The following is a 14451-nucleotide window of genomic DNA, read 5'->3' as shown; positions in this document are numbered from 1 at the left end:
CGTTCTGCCATGGTGCAGAGAAAATTATTATTTATATGTTTGCTGTTTTATAGCACCTCATGCTTGTGTTCACATTTTTCCATGAGGCCGATATAAAAGGTTTCAATTTTAACGCTACAATCAGTTCTACACATTTTGCTATCATATGCTATCTGGGGCAGTTCAGTAATCCCTGCTGCTGACCTGCTTCCAAAATCGCTTCTTATTGAAGTGCCGTGAAAAGAATGTCGCGGGAGACACAGGAGGGAGCCAGCCACCTGCAGGTCCTGGACAGCAAGGAGGACATGGGTGACCTCTTCGGTGGTCAAGTCTAGATGGGATTATGCTTTTGTCAAAAATGTGAAAAGTATAATTATTACAGCATTTTAGCTAATCCTAACCCTTTTTCGTACTTTAATTTAATTTTCATAACCTGCTATGTTAATTATCCTAACTTGCTGCAAAAATTCTCCCAAACTTGCTAGAAAACTCAATTTTGACAAAAGCTGTATCCCTTCTAGACAAAACCCACAACCTTCCCAAAGGCCTTCTGGGAGAAGGAGACCCAGGAACTGAGGGCGTACTTTACCCAGCAGGTGGGAGCCGACCTCCCCCAACAGGTGGTCTCCCAGGCTTCAATGAGAACGTGTGTGTGATGTTTTTTTTAAACGAGTTAAATCATAATCGTTGAATAGAACAAGTGTAGACCTTACCGTGAAATGATTACTTACAAGCCCTTAACCAACAGTGCAACTCAAGAAGGAGTTAAGAGAGTGTTTACTAAATTAACTAAGGTAAAATATTATTAAAAGAAACGCAAGAAATGTGCAAAATACGCGGCTATATTCATGGAGTACCGGTACAGAGTCAATGTGGGAGTACCGGTACAGAGTCAATGTGGGAGTACCGGTACAGAGTCAATGTGGGAGTACCGGTACAGAGTCAATGTGGGAGTACCGGTACAGAGTCAATGTGGGGGTACAGGTTAGTCGAGGTAATTTGTACATGGAGGTAGGGGTGAAGTGACCATGCATAGATAATAAACAGCGAGAAGCAGCAGTGTACAAAACAAATGAAGGTGGGGGGTAAATGTAAATAGTCCGTTGGCCATTTGATTCAATGTTCAGCAGTCTTATGGCTTGGGGGTAGAAGCTGTTAACGAGCATTTTGGTCCGATACTTGGTGCTGCGGTACCGCTTGCTGTGCGGAAGTAGAGAGAACAGTCTATGACTTTGGGCTTTCCTCTGACACCGCCTAGTATATAGGTCCTGGATTGCAGGAAGCTTGGCCCCAGTGATGTACTGGGCCGTACGTACTACCCTCTGTAGCGCCTTACAGTCAGATGCCGAGCAGTGACCATAGCAGTCGGTGATGCAACCGGTCAAGATGCCCTCGATGGTGCAGCTGGGTTGAAATGCTCTCGATGGTGCGGAGAGCATTTCAACCCATTTTGCCATGGTGGGGAGAGCATTTCAACCCATTTTGCAATTGTGTGGAGATCATTTCAACCCATTTTGCCATGGTGCGGAGGGAATTTCAACCCATTTTGCCATGGTGGTGCGGAAAAACATATTTACAGTTTTATAATGCTATACGACATGTTGTCATGAAGCTGACAGAAAATGTAGTTGATTTCAAGCTAATTTTCCTGCTATTCAACATATTTTGCTATCATATGCTATCAGGGGCCGTTTTGTAGTCCAGCCCTGCTCCTAACCTGCTACCAAAATTACTTCTTATTGCAGTGGCGTGAAAAGAATGTCCCGAGTGCCACAGGAGGGAGACCGCGATCTACAGGTACTGGGAGGCAAGTTGGACATGGGCTTCCTGTCACAACTTCTTCCGAAGTCGGTTCCTCTCCTTGTTCGGGCGGTGTTCGGCGATCGACGTCACCGGTCTTCTAGGCATTGCCGATCCGTTATTCATTTTCCATTTGTTTTGTCCTGTTTTCTGTATTTAACCCTCTGTTCCCCCTATGTCTTTGTGTGCTATTGTTTGTTGTAAGTGCTTGTGCACATGTTGCCTGGTGCGTGTCGCGTTTTGTACCCATGTTGATTATTTCTTGATGCCGTTGGTTTTGGAGTTAAACAGCTCCGGCTGTTACCTAGTTCTGCTCTCCTGCGTCTGACTTCCCTGCCACCAGTTACACACCCCTTACACTCCCTCTATGACGGTCAAGTCTAGATGGGATAAAGCTTTGTCAAATTGACGTCAAATTCTTTTAGCATTTGAGCTAATCCTAACACTTTTCCGTTACGTTACATAACCTGCTACGTTAATTCTCCTAACCTGCAGCCTAATTCTCCTAAACTTGCGAAAAAACTAAATTTGGACAAATCACTCTTCGACCTTCCCAAGGTCTTCTGGGAGAAGGATACCCAGGAGCTGAGGGTGTACTTTACCCAGCAGGTGGGAGCCGACCTCCCCCAACAGGTGGAGGGAGAGCTGAAAGCTCTGGAGGACAAGGTCAGGAATTGAGAGGTGAAGGGACCAGATGGTTCAGAGAGAGAAGAGAGAAAGTATTGACTATTGGACATTATACTACGCTGATGCTGCTATATGGTGGGAATGGGGATATGGGGGGACTGACAAAAAAGGGACGAACAAGCTCTTTTCAGTTATGTGGAAACTGCTTTGCCTATATGTGGATAATATGTATGAAAATACAATGAAACAATGTGCCTGCAAGCAGATCAGGCTACCACTCACTATCAATGGATATATGAGTAGGTATTAGGTGATAAAACAGAACCAAGCTTACTGCTTTTTCCCATGACATAGACTGACCAGGTGAATGCAGGTGTATTCTATGATCCCTTATTGTTGTCACTTGTTAAATCCACTTCAATCATTGTAGATGAAGGGGGGGAGACAGTTTAAAGAAGGATTTTTAAGCCTCGAAACAATTGAGACATGGATTGTGTATGTGTGCCATTTAGAGGGTGTTTGGGCAAGACAAAAATGTATGTGCCTTTGAACGAGGTGTGGTAGTAGGTGGCAGACACACTGGTTTCAAGAACTGCAACACTGCTGTTTTTTTTCACTCTAAACAGTTTCCGGTGTGTATCAAGAATGGTCCACCACCCAAAGGAAATCCATCCAACTTGACATAACTGTAGGAAGCATTGGAGTCAACATGGGCCAGCATCCCTGTGGAACGCTTCGACACCTTGTAGAGTCCATGCCCCGATGAACTGAGGCTGTTCTGAAGCCAAAAGCGGTTTCAACTCAAAATTAGGAAGGTGTTCCTAATGTTTGGTATACTCCGTGTCTTCAGAAAGTACCCCTTGACTTATTCCACATTCTGTTGTTGTACAGCTTGAATTAAAAATTGATTAAATATTAAAAATGTAAGTTAGGAAGGTGTTCCTAATGTTTGGTATCCTCAGTGTCTTCAGAAAGGACCCCTTGACTTATTCCACAATGTTGCTGATCCATCCTCAGTTTTCTCCAATCACACCCGTTAAACTATGTAACTGTTTTAAAGTCACCATTGACCTTATGGTGAAATCAGTGGAGGCTGCTGAGAGGAAGACAACTCATAATAATGTCTGGAAAGGCGCAAATGGAATGGAATCAAACACATTGAAAACTTGTTGGATGTATTTGGTACCATTCCACCTGTTCTGCTCCAGCCATTACCACGAGTACGTTCTCCCTAATTAAGGTGCCACCAACCTCTTGTGGGTGAAATCCCTGAGTGGGTTTGTAGTGACTGGGTGTATTGATAAACCATCCAAACGGATGGAGGCTGAGGTGTCCTTAGGAGAGACTGAGGGAGAGGGGTTCATTTAGAATGTATCTGGATATGGTATATTGAATAGTCTCATCAAAACCACTCTATTACAATTATCAGTCAAAACATGATAGAATCATCTATTCTTCAGGAACCGGTTACTAAATCTTACATGAATCGTTAAGCATCATGTTTTGTTAGGTTTTCTTGTTGCTTGTCCCTACTGGGTAGACTGCAGTAGAAGTGATGTTCTTCTCATGATGAAGGTATGATGGAGCGAAGGTCATCATAGATAGAACAGATTTGGTCTGGTCTGGATTCTCCTGCATTTGGTTCTCAGGTGTGAAATGTGTTGGGAGAGTCCATGTCAGCTCAGGGGGGTGTTCAGGACAGGGAGTGAAAGCAGAGCAGTTCAAGCTGACAGGGGTCCTGTCCTTCCTTCACCTCACCTGAGACAGTAATGATCGGACTGCAGATAAATATATTTTACACTGACAGGCACCTACTTGGTCTTATTCTATTCACATAATTTTAGAAAAATGTATACAAGTTAAATAGTCTGTCTCTTCTTACCATTGACAACTACAGTAAATAAACAGACTTGTTGAGGGTCTGTTGCTTTGAATGATTGACTCTCAATTCTGAAGGGCGATTTATCAGAGTAACTGGTGGTTACAGTGAAGAAGACTGTGGTGCAGTTCTTCTGGGACATGTTATCAGTTATCTACCCTTGATATCTGTTGACCTTCTTACTGCTGTTAAATATCACATTGTCCGGACGCCCACCAAAGACTGGTAATTCTTTAATCCACACTCCAGAGGTAAGTATTGTGCTGTTCAATTTATAGTAAGGACTATCAAATGAACATGGGATTTGCATACAGGAGCTAGTCAGTACGTCCAGTCTATCTGCCATTGTGGCAATCAAATCTCGTTGGCCAAACAGGCCAAAACACTTGGAACATGAAGGACAACATCAGGGAGGTAATATGATCTTTTCAGTACAGTCTATCTCTCCTTCTGCAGCAAAATATATGAACTAATTTCAATATACAAATCAAATCAAATCAAATGTATTTGTCACATACACATGGTTAGCAGGTTTTAATGTGAGTGTAGCGAAATGCTTGTGCTTCTAGTTCCGATAATGCAGTAATAACCAACGAGTAATCTAACCTAACAATTCTACAACTACTACCTTATACACACAAGTGTAAAGGGATAAAGAACATGTACATAAAGATATATGAATGAGTGATGGTACAGAACGGCATAGGCAAGATGCAGTAGATGGTATTGAGTACAGTACATACATATGAGATGAGTAATGTAGGGTATGTAAACAAAGTGGCATATTTTAAAGTGGCTAGTGATACACGTATTATATAAAGATGCAGTAGATGATATAGAGTACAGTATATACATATACATATGAGATGAGTAATGTAGGGTATGTAAACATTATATTAAGTAGCATTGTTTAAAGTAGCTAGTGATATATTTTTACATCAATTTCCATTATTAAAGTGGCTGGAGTTGAATCAGTGTGTTGGCAGCAGCCACTCAATGTTAGTGGTGGCTGTTTAACAGTCTAATGGCCTTGAGATAGAAGCTGTTTTTCAGTCTCTCAGTCCCTGCTTTGATGCACCTGTACTGACCTCGCCTTCTGGATGATAGCGGGGTGAACAGCCAGTGGCTCGGGTGGTTGTTGTCCTTGATGATCTTTATGGCCTTCCTGTGACATCGGGTGGTGTAGGTGTCCTGGAGGGCAGGTAGTTTGCCCCCAGTGATGCGTTGTGCAGACCTCACTACCCTCTGGAGAGCCTTATGGTTGCCATACCAGGCGGTGATACAGCCCGACAGGATGCTCTCGATTGTGTATCTGTAGAAGTTTGTGAGTGCTTTTGGTGACAAGCCAAATTTCTTCAGCCTCCTGAGTTTGTAGAGGCGCTGCTGCGCCTTCTTCACGACGCTGACTGTGTGGGTGGACCAACTCCCTTTGTCCGTGATGTGTACGCCGAGGAACTTAAAACTTACAACCCTCTCCACTACTGTCCCGTCGATGTGGATAGGGGGGTGCTCCCTCTGCTGTTTCCTGAAGTCCACAATCATCTCCTTTGTTTTGTTAACGTTGAGTGTGAGGTTATTTTCCTGACACCACACTCGGAGGGCCCTCACTTCCTCCATGTAAGCCGTCTCGTCGTTGCTGGTAATCAAGCCTACCACTGTAGTGTCGTCCGCAAACTTGATGATTGTGTTGGAGGCGTGCATGGCCACGCAGTCGTGGGTGAACAGGGAGTACAGGAGAGGGCTCAGAACGCACCCTTGTGGGGCCCCAGTGTTGAGGATCAGCGGGGTGGAGATGTTGTTACCTACCCTCGCCACCTGGGGGGCGGCCCATCAGGAAGTCCAGTACCCAGTTGCACAGGGCGGGGTCGAGACCCAGGGTCTCGAGCTTGATGATGAGTTTGGAGGGTACTATGGTGTTAAATGCTGAGCTGTAGTCGATGAACAGCATTCTCACATAGGTATTCCTCTTGTCCAGATGGGTTAGGGCAGTGTGCATTGTGGTTGCGATTGCGATTGCGTCGTCTATGGACCTATTTGGGCGGTAAGCAAGTTGGAGTGGGTCTAGGGTGTCAGGTAGGGTGGAGGTGAAATGGTCCTTGACAAGTCTCTCAAAGCACTTCATGATGACGGAAGTGAGTGCTACGGGGCGGTAGTCGTTTAGCTCAGTTACCTTAGCTTTCTTGGGAACAGGGACAATGGTGGCCCTCTTGAAGCATGTGGGAACATCAGACTGGGATAAGGATTGATTGAATATGTCCGTAAACACACCAGCCAGCTGGTCTGCGCATGCTCTGAGGACGCGGCTGGGGATGTAATCTGGGCCTGCAGCCTTGCAAGGGTTAACACGTTTAAATGTTTTACTCACATCGGCTGCAGTGAATGAGAGCCTGCAGATTTTGGTTGCGGGCAGTGTCAGTGGCACTGTATTGTCCTCAAAGCGGACAAAAAAGTTATTTATTCTGTCTGGGAGCAAGACATCCTGGTCCGCGACGGGGCTGGTTTTCTTTTTGTAATCCGTGATTGACTGTAGACCCTGCCACATACCTCTTGTGTCTGAGCCGTTGAATTGCGACTCTACTTTGTCTCTATACTGAAGCTTAGCTTGTTTGATTGCTTTGAGGAGGGAATAGCTACAGTGTTTGTATTTGGTCATGTTTCCGGTCACTTTGCCCTGGTTAAAAGCAGTGGTTCGCGCTTTCAGTTTCACGCGAATGCTGTCATCAATCCACGGTTTCTGGTTTGGGAATGTTTTAATCGTTGCTATGGGTACGACATCATCAATGCACTTTCTAATGAACTAGCTCACCGAATCAGCGTATTCGTCAATGTTGTTGTTGGACTTAATGCGGAACATATCCCAAGCCACATGATCGAAGCAGTCTTGAAGCGTGGAATCAGATTGGTCGGACCAGCGTTGAACAGGCCTGAGCTTTTTGTTTTAGTTTCTGTCTGTAGGCTGGGAGCAACAAAATGGAGTAGTGGTCAGCTTTTCCGAAAGGAGGGCGGGGGAGGGCCTTATAGGCGTCGCGGAAGTTAGAATAACAATGATCCAGTGTTTTACCAGCCCTGGTTGCGCAATCGATATGCTGATACAATTTAAGGAGTCTTGTTTTCAGATTAGCCTTGTTAAAATCCACAGCTACAATGAATGCAGCCTCAGGATATGTGGTTTCCAGTTTGCATAGAGTCAAATAAAGTTTGTTCAGGGCCATCGATGTGTCTGCTTGGAGGGGAATATATACAGCTGTAATTATAATCTAAGAGAATTCCCTTGGTAGATAATGCGGTCGACATTTGATTGTGAGGAATTCTAAGTCAGGTGAACAGAAGGACTTGAGTTCCTGTATGTTGTTATGATCACACCCCGTCTCGTTAATCATAAGGCATACACCCCCGCCCTTCTTCTTACCAGAAAGATGCTTGTTTCTGTCGGCGCGATGCGTGAAGAAACCAGCTGGCTGCACCGACTCTGATAGCGTCTCTCGATTGGAAAAGTAAAGAACATTACAGTCTCTGATGTCTCTCTGGAATGCTATCCTTGCTACCCTTGCTTGGATTTCATCAACCTTGTTGTCAAGAGACTGGGAGTATGCTAGGGAGAGGTGCGCGATGTGCCCGTCTCCGGAGCCTGACCAGAAGACCGCTTTGTTTGCCTCTTTTACGACTTCGTTGTTTTGGGTCGCCAGCTGGGATCCGATCCATTGTCCTGGGTGGAAGGCAGAACACAGGATCCGCTTCAGGAAAGTCGTATTCCTGGTCGTCATGATGGTGAGTTGACGTTGCTCTTATATTCAGTAGTTCCTCCCGACTGTATGTAATAAATAACATGTAAAAAAATGAAAATACGGCATAGTTTCCTAGGAACGCGAAGCGAAGCGGCCATCTCTGTCGGCGCCGGAAGGTGGAGTCCTGATGTCACCACTCCATGCCCTAAACTGGATCATGCACATATCTGGAGCACAATGTTTGAATCCAGACTATTAAACTCAATTTATCAGGAGTTATCTGTACACTTTTCTATACATTGAGACAGACGGGAATATAGCTCACACCATGAAATATCATCACTTGTGCTTATTCCTCTTTCTGATTTATAACTAGTTGTTGCTGTTGCTGTGTGGAAGACTCACCTGACATAAAGAGGCCCATGAGAAAAAACATGTTCTCAGAACAAGCCATGTGAGAACTCACACACTACTGATTACTTGAAACAGTACAAACATACACTTACTGGTAGAGTAGCTGAACTCACACAACACATTGCATTGAACCATCCCCACATCAAATACACTATGTCTTTCAGTTGTGAAGCTAATACATGAACAAACAGCAGTACTTTGAACATATTGAATCTCATTACTCATAATTAATTTCTTTAATTTATTTTGAATGTTCAACATAACAGAAGATACTGTGAAGATGTTGATTCTTGACAGGCTTGAATAGGAATGTGTGTGGGATTTAAAAATACAGTTCAATCATGAACCAAACTCCACTATTCATTTGACTCAAGACAAAAAAGGAAAAGTTACATTTGAGTTCGATGCAAAACATATGGTTGTCACATTATGTTTCAACTTGAAAAACAGACTTGGTATGAAACAGAGTAACTGTAATTGTATCTGAGTGATTCTCACACACCACTCAACTTCTCCTACACCAACTTCCTCTTTGAAGTCTATTTGCAAAGAGGAGCCTGGTGAGCTGGATGCCACAGAGACACTATTTTCACTCCACTTTGATTATATAAAGGTTAAAAAATAAATAAAAATAGGTTTGGTAAAAGGGATATGGTTAAGAAAATGCTCTCCTATCTAGGGTTGGAAGACAGCGTTTGGTACCCTGAGTTTACAGTTGCAAGAAAAAGTATGTGAACCCTTTGGAATTACCTGCTTAAATTGGTCATACAATTTAATCTGATCTTCATCTAAGCCACAACAATAGACAAACACAGTCTGCTTAAACTAACAACACACAAACAATTATACGTTTTCACGTCTTTATTGAACACACAAGTAAATATTCACAGTGCAGGGTGGGAAAAGTTAGTGAACCTTTGGATTTTATAACTGGTTTACCCTCCTTTGGAAGCAATAACCTCAACCAAACGTTTTCTGTAATACTGAACTGTTTCAGTTCAGCAATATTATTGTGATGTCTGGTGTGAACTGCTCTCTTGAGGTCATGCCACTGCATCGCAATCGGGTTGAGGTCAGGACTCTGACTGGGCCACTCCAGAAGGTGTATTTTCTTCTGTTGAAGCCATTCTGTTGTTGATTTACTTCTGTGTTTTGGGTTGTTGTCCTGTTGCATCACCCAACTTCTGTTGACCTTCAATTGGCAGACAGATAGCCTTACATTCTGCTGCATTAGGTATTGATAAACTTGGGAATTTATTTTTCCGTCAATGATAGCAAGCTGTCCAGGCCCTGTGGAAGCAAAGCAGACTCAAACCATGATGCTCCCTCCACCATACTTTACAGTTGGGATGAGGTTTTGATGTTGGTGTGCTGTGCCTTTATTTCTCCACACAGTATTGTGTATTCCTTCCAAACAACTCAACTTTATTTTAATCCGTCCACAAAATATTTTGCCAGTAGCGCTGTGAAACATCCAGGTGCTCTTTTGTGAACTGAAGACGTGCAGCAATGGGGGTTTTTGGACAGCAGTGACTTCTTCTGTGGTGTCCTCCCATGAACACCATTTTTGTTCAGTCTTTTAAGTATCGTAGACTCGTCAACAGAGATGTTTGCATGTTCCAGAGATTGCTGTAAGTCTTTGGCATACACTCTAGGATTTTTCTTAACCTCATTGAGCATTCTACGCTGTGCTCTTACAGTCATCTTTGCAGGAAGGCCAGTCCTAGGGAGAGTAGCAACAGTGCTGAACTTTCTCCATTTATAGACAATTTGTCTTACCGTGGACTAATGAACATCCAGGCTTTTAGAGATACTTTTGTAACCATTCCCAGATTTATGCAAGTCAACAATTCTTAATCTTAGGTCTTCTAAGATCTCTTTTGTTCAAAGTATGGTTCAAATCAGGCAATGCTTCTTGTGATTAGCAAACTCAAATGTTGTGAGTGTTCTGTATAGGGCAGGGCAACTCTCACCAACACCACCAATCTCATAGATTGGATTCCAGGTTAGCTGACTCCTGACTCCAATTAGCTTTTGGAGAAGTCATTAGCCTTACCTTTTCCAACCTACACTATGCATTTTTAAATGATGTATTCAATAAAGACAAGGAAAATATAATAATTTGTGTGTTACTAATTTAAGCACACTGTGTGTGTCTATTGTTGTGACTCAGATGAAGATCACATTTTATGACCAATTTCTGCAGAAATCCATGTAATTCCAAAGGGTTCCCATACTTTTTCTTGCCATTGTACTTTCTGCAACACATTTTGCCTCGGTGCAGAGAGAAACATTTTCATAACGCTATTCTACACATTTTGTCAGTTTTAAAGCTAACTTCCTGAAATTCTACACTTTTTGCCATGAAGCAGATATTGATTTTGGTGTTTTATAGCTCATCATACTTGTGTTCACATTTTGCCATGAGGCTGAGACAAAGTGTTGCAGTGTTAAAACTCATTTCCTACTATTCAACACATTTTGCTATCATATGCTTTATGGGACCGTTCAGTAGTTCGGCCCTGCACCTAACCTGCTACCAAAATAACTTCTTATTGAAGTGACGTGAAAAGAGAGTCCACGGGTACCACAGGAGAGAGCCAGCGACCTGCAGTGCTTGAGAGGCAAGGTGGAAATTGGCGCCATCTTCGACGGTCAAGTCTAGGTGGGATAAAGCTTTTGTCAAATTTACGTCAAAAGTTGAATAATTTTAGCATTTTATCTAATCTCAACCCCTTTTCTGTACTTGAATCTAATTATCATAACCTGCTATGTTAATTATCCTAATCTGTTGCATAAATTCTTCTAAACTTGCTAGAAAACGTTTTTTATTATTTATTTCTTTTTAAAGCTGTAACCTTCTAGACAAAACCCTCTTTGACCTGCACAAGGTCTTCTGGGAGAAGGAGACCCAGGAGCTAAGGGTGTACTATACCTGTTAGGTGAGAGCCACTTCCCTCAACAGGTAGAGGGAGAGCTGAAGGCTCTGGAGGACAGGGTCAGGAATTGAGAGGTGGAGGGACCAGATGATTCAGAGAGAGAAGAGAGAAAGTATTGACTATTGGACATTATACTAGGCTGATGCTGCTATATGGTGGGAATGGGGATATGGTGGGGCTGACAAAAAAGGGACTAACAAGCTCATTGCAGTTATGTGGAAACTGCTTTGCCTATTTCTGGATAAAATGTATGAAATTACAATTAAATGACGTGTCTGCATGTAGATCAGGCTTCCACTCACTATCAATGGATATATGAGTAGGTATTAGGTGACAGATCAGAATCAGTTCAGCTGTATCTTACTGCTCTTTCCATGACATAGACTGACCAGGTGAATATCATATTGAAGCTTTAGTTTGAACATTAAAATATAAAGATAAGATAGTGAAGTAGTTGACACTTGCCTTACACTGATGTAAACGGTCCACAGGAGAGACTGTCACACACACATAGTGTGTTCTGACAAACCAAAGTGCTGAAATTCATGTGGCACATCTCACATCTCATCAGTGACGTACTTCCTAATAAGTGCATTTATATGACAGGATGTTGAATAGTCTATGTGATGGGTGTCAACATCAGTTGTGAAAACATTGTATGCTATATTAAGTGTTGAGAACATTGTAATTTTCTAATGAACATTCTACTCCAGAACAATTAGTCTCAGTTACTTGAAACATTGCAGAGTTGACCTGATCCATGTTTCACCAGTTTCAAATGAAATGGACCCCAGCTGCCCACTGACTGATTCTAAACACAAAGTGTGTGTTAGCCACTGACTCAACAGCTTAATATGGCCTATACATTTCATTACTGCCAAAAATGAAACACTTATATACAATATATTTTTCATTGTGGGATAATAATATTCATTGCAGTTAATGTATGTGTGGTGGGTAAATAACCCTTTTAGGGGAAGGGGACCCCTTTACAGCATTTTGTTACAGGCCCCCAAGTAGTCAAGTTCGCCCTTGATACAACAATGGAAACGTGCTGCAATATAACCTTCTCCCTCTCCTCTATCTCACAGGCTTGATTTTTTTTTAAATATGGGTAAATCATAAACCAAAATCCATCCAACTTGCTTAGTTAAATTTGAGTTCAGTAAAAGATACCCGGATCTCACATTATCTTTCAGCATGAAAAACAGACGTTTGTCTGAAACAGAGTAACTGTAATTGTAGCTGATGGATTATCACACACTTCCACATTTCTCCTGCACCAACTTCCTCTTTCATTAAATCACTTCTATCTGCCAAGAAGAGCATGGTGGGCTGGGAGCCACAGGAGGGAGCCATCAACCTTCAGGGCAAGGTGTACCTCCCCGACGGTCATGTCTAGATGGGATACAGCTTTTGTCAAATTGAGGTTCTTAAGTTGATTTTATGTATTATTTTAGCTAACCCTAATCCTTTTTCTTACCTTAATCTAATTATCCTAACCTGCTACGTTAATTCTCCCAACCTGCTGCACAAGTTCTCCTACATTTGCGAGGAAAAGTCAATTTTGACGGAAGGATGTATCCCTTCTATTCAAAACCCTCTTGGACCTGCCCAAGGCCTTCTGGGAGAAGGAGACCCAGGAGCTGAGGACGAACTTTACCCAGCAGTGCAATTAATGAACAACCTCAAATGCAGCCTCATTTGTGTCTCTTGATCAACACTCAAAACAAAAGCAGACATAATAACTCCCAACAATACACACATGAAAAATAGACATGTAATGGGGATATTTAAGAAGAATAATGTTCAGATTCAGTTTAGAGTGATTCATATAATGTTCAGCATATTTATCTATTTGACCTTCCTGTAACATGATTTCAGGGGGGAGAATATGGTACAGGTTACAGGGTAGTCCAGGTAATTGAGGTAATATGTACAAGGAGGTAGGGGTAAAGTGACTAGGCATAGATAATAAACAACAGCATAAAAGGGAGAATATGGTACAGTGTCAATTGGCCCAGCGTCGTCTGGGTTAGGGGAGGGTTTGACCCACAGGGATGTCCTTGTCCCATCGCGCTCTAACGACTCATGGGGCGGGCCAGGTGCACGCTGACACGTCGCCAGGTGTATGTTGTTTCCTCTGACACATTGTTGTGGATGGCTTCCAGGTTAAGCAGGCATTGTGTCAAGAAGCAGTGCAGCTTGGTTGGGTTGTGTTTCGAAGGACGCACAACCTTTGCATCCCCTGTGTCCGTAAGGGAGTTGCAGCGATGAGACAAGACTGTTACTACCAATTGGATACCACAAAATTGGGGGGAAAAATTGGTACAAAATTAAATAAAATTAAACAAAGTATCTGTCATTAAAAATAAATCATATACACATTTTAGGGCCTTCCTCTGACACCACGTGGTGTCCTTGATGGCTGGTTATACTGTTACATTGATGCTGTTGACCCGGATCACTGGTTGCTGCGGAAAAGGAGGAGGTCAAAAGGGGGGTGAGTGTAACCGATGTGACATGGCTAGCTAGTTAGCGTGGTGTGTGCTAACAGCATTTCAATCTGAGACCTTGAAGTAGTTGTTCCCCTTGCTCTGCAGGGAACATGGCTTTTGTGGAGCGATGGCTAACGATGCTTCTTGGGAAGCAGTTGTTGAAAGAGGGTCCTTCATTCAAGCCCAAATAGAGGCGAGGAGAGGGACGGAAGTGAAACTGTTACATTAGAATCACCTCTGGCAGTGATTACAGCTGTGAGTCTTTCTGGGTAAGTCTATAAGTGCTTTGCACACCTGGAATCTACAATATTTGCACATTTTCAAGCCCATCAAAACTGTAACTTGGACAATTAGGAACATACAATATTGTCATAGTAAGCAACTCTGGTTTATATTTGGCTTTTTGTTTTAGGTTGTTGACCTGCTGAAAAGTGAATTTGCGTCCCAGTGTCTTTTGAAAGTCAGACTGAACCAAGTTTTTCTCTAGAGTTTTGTCTGTGCTTATCTCTATTCCATTTATTTTCATCCTATAACACTTGATGACAAGTATACCCGTAACATATTGCAGCCATCACCATGCTTGAAAATAT

The sequence above is a fragment of the Oncorhynchus clarkii genome, chromosome 11, assembly GCF_045791955.1.
Source record: "Oncorhynchus clarkii lewisi isolate Uvic-CL-2024 chromosome 11, UVic_Ocla_1.0, whole genome shotgun sequence".
Taxonomy (NCBI): Eukaryota; Metazoa; Chordata; class Actinopteri; order Salmoniformes; family Salmonidae; genus Oncorhynchus; species Oncorhynchus clarkii.
The sequence above is the reverse complement of the archived record's forward strand: the minus strand, read 5'-3'. Positions refer to the sequence as shown.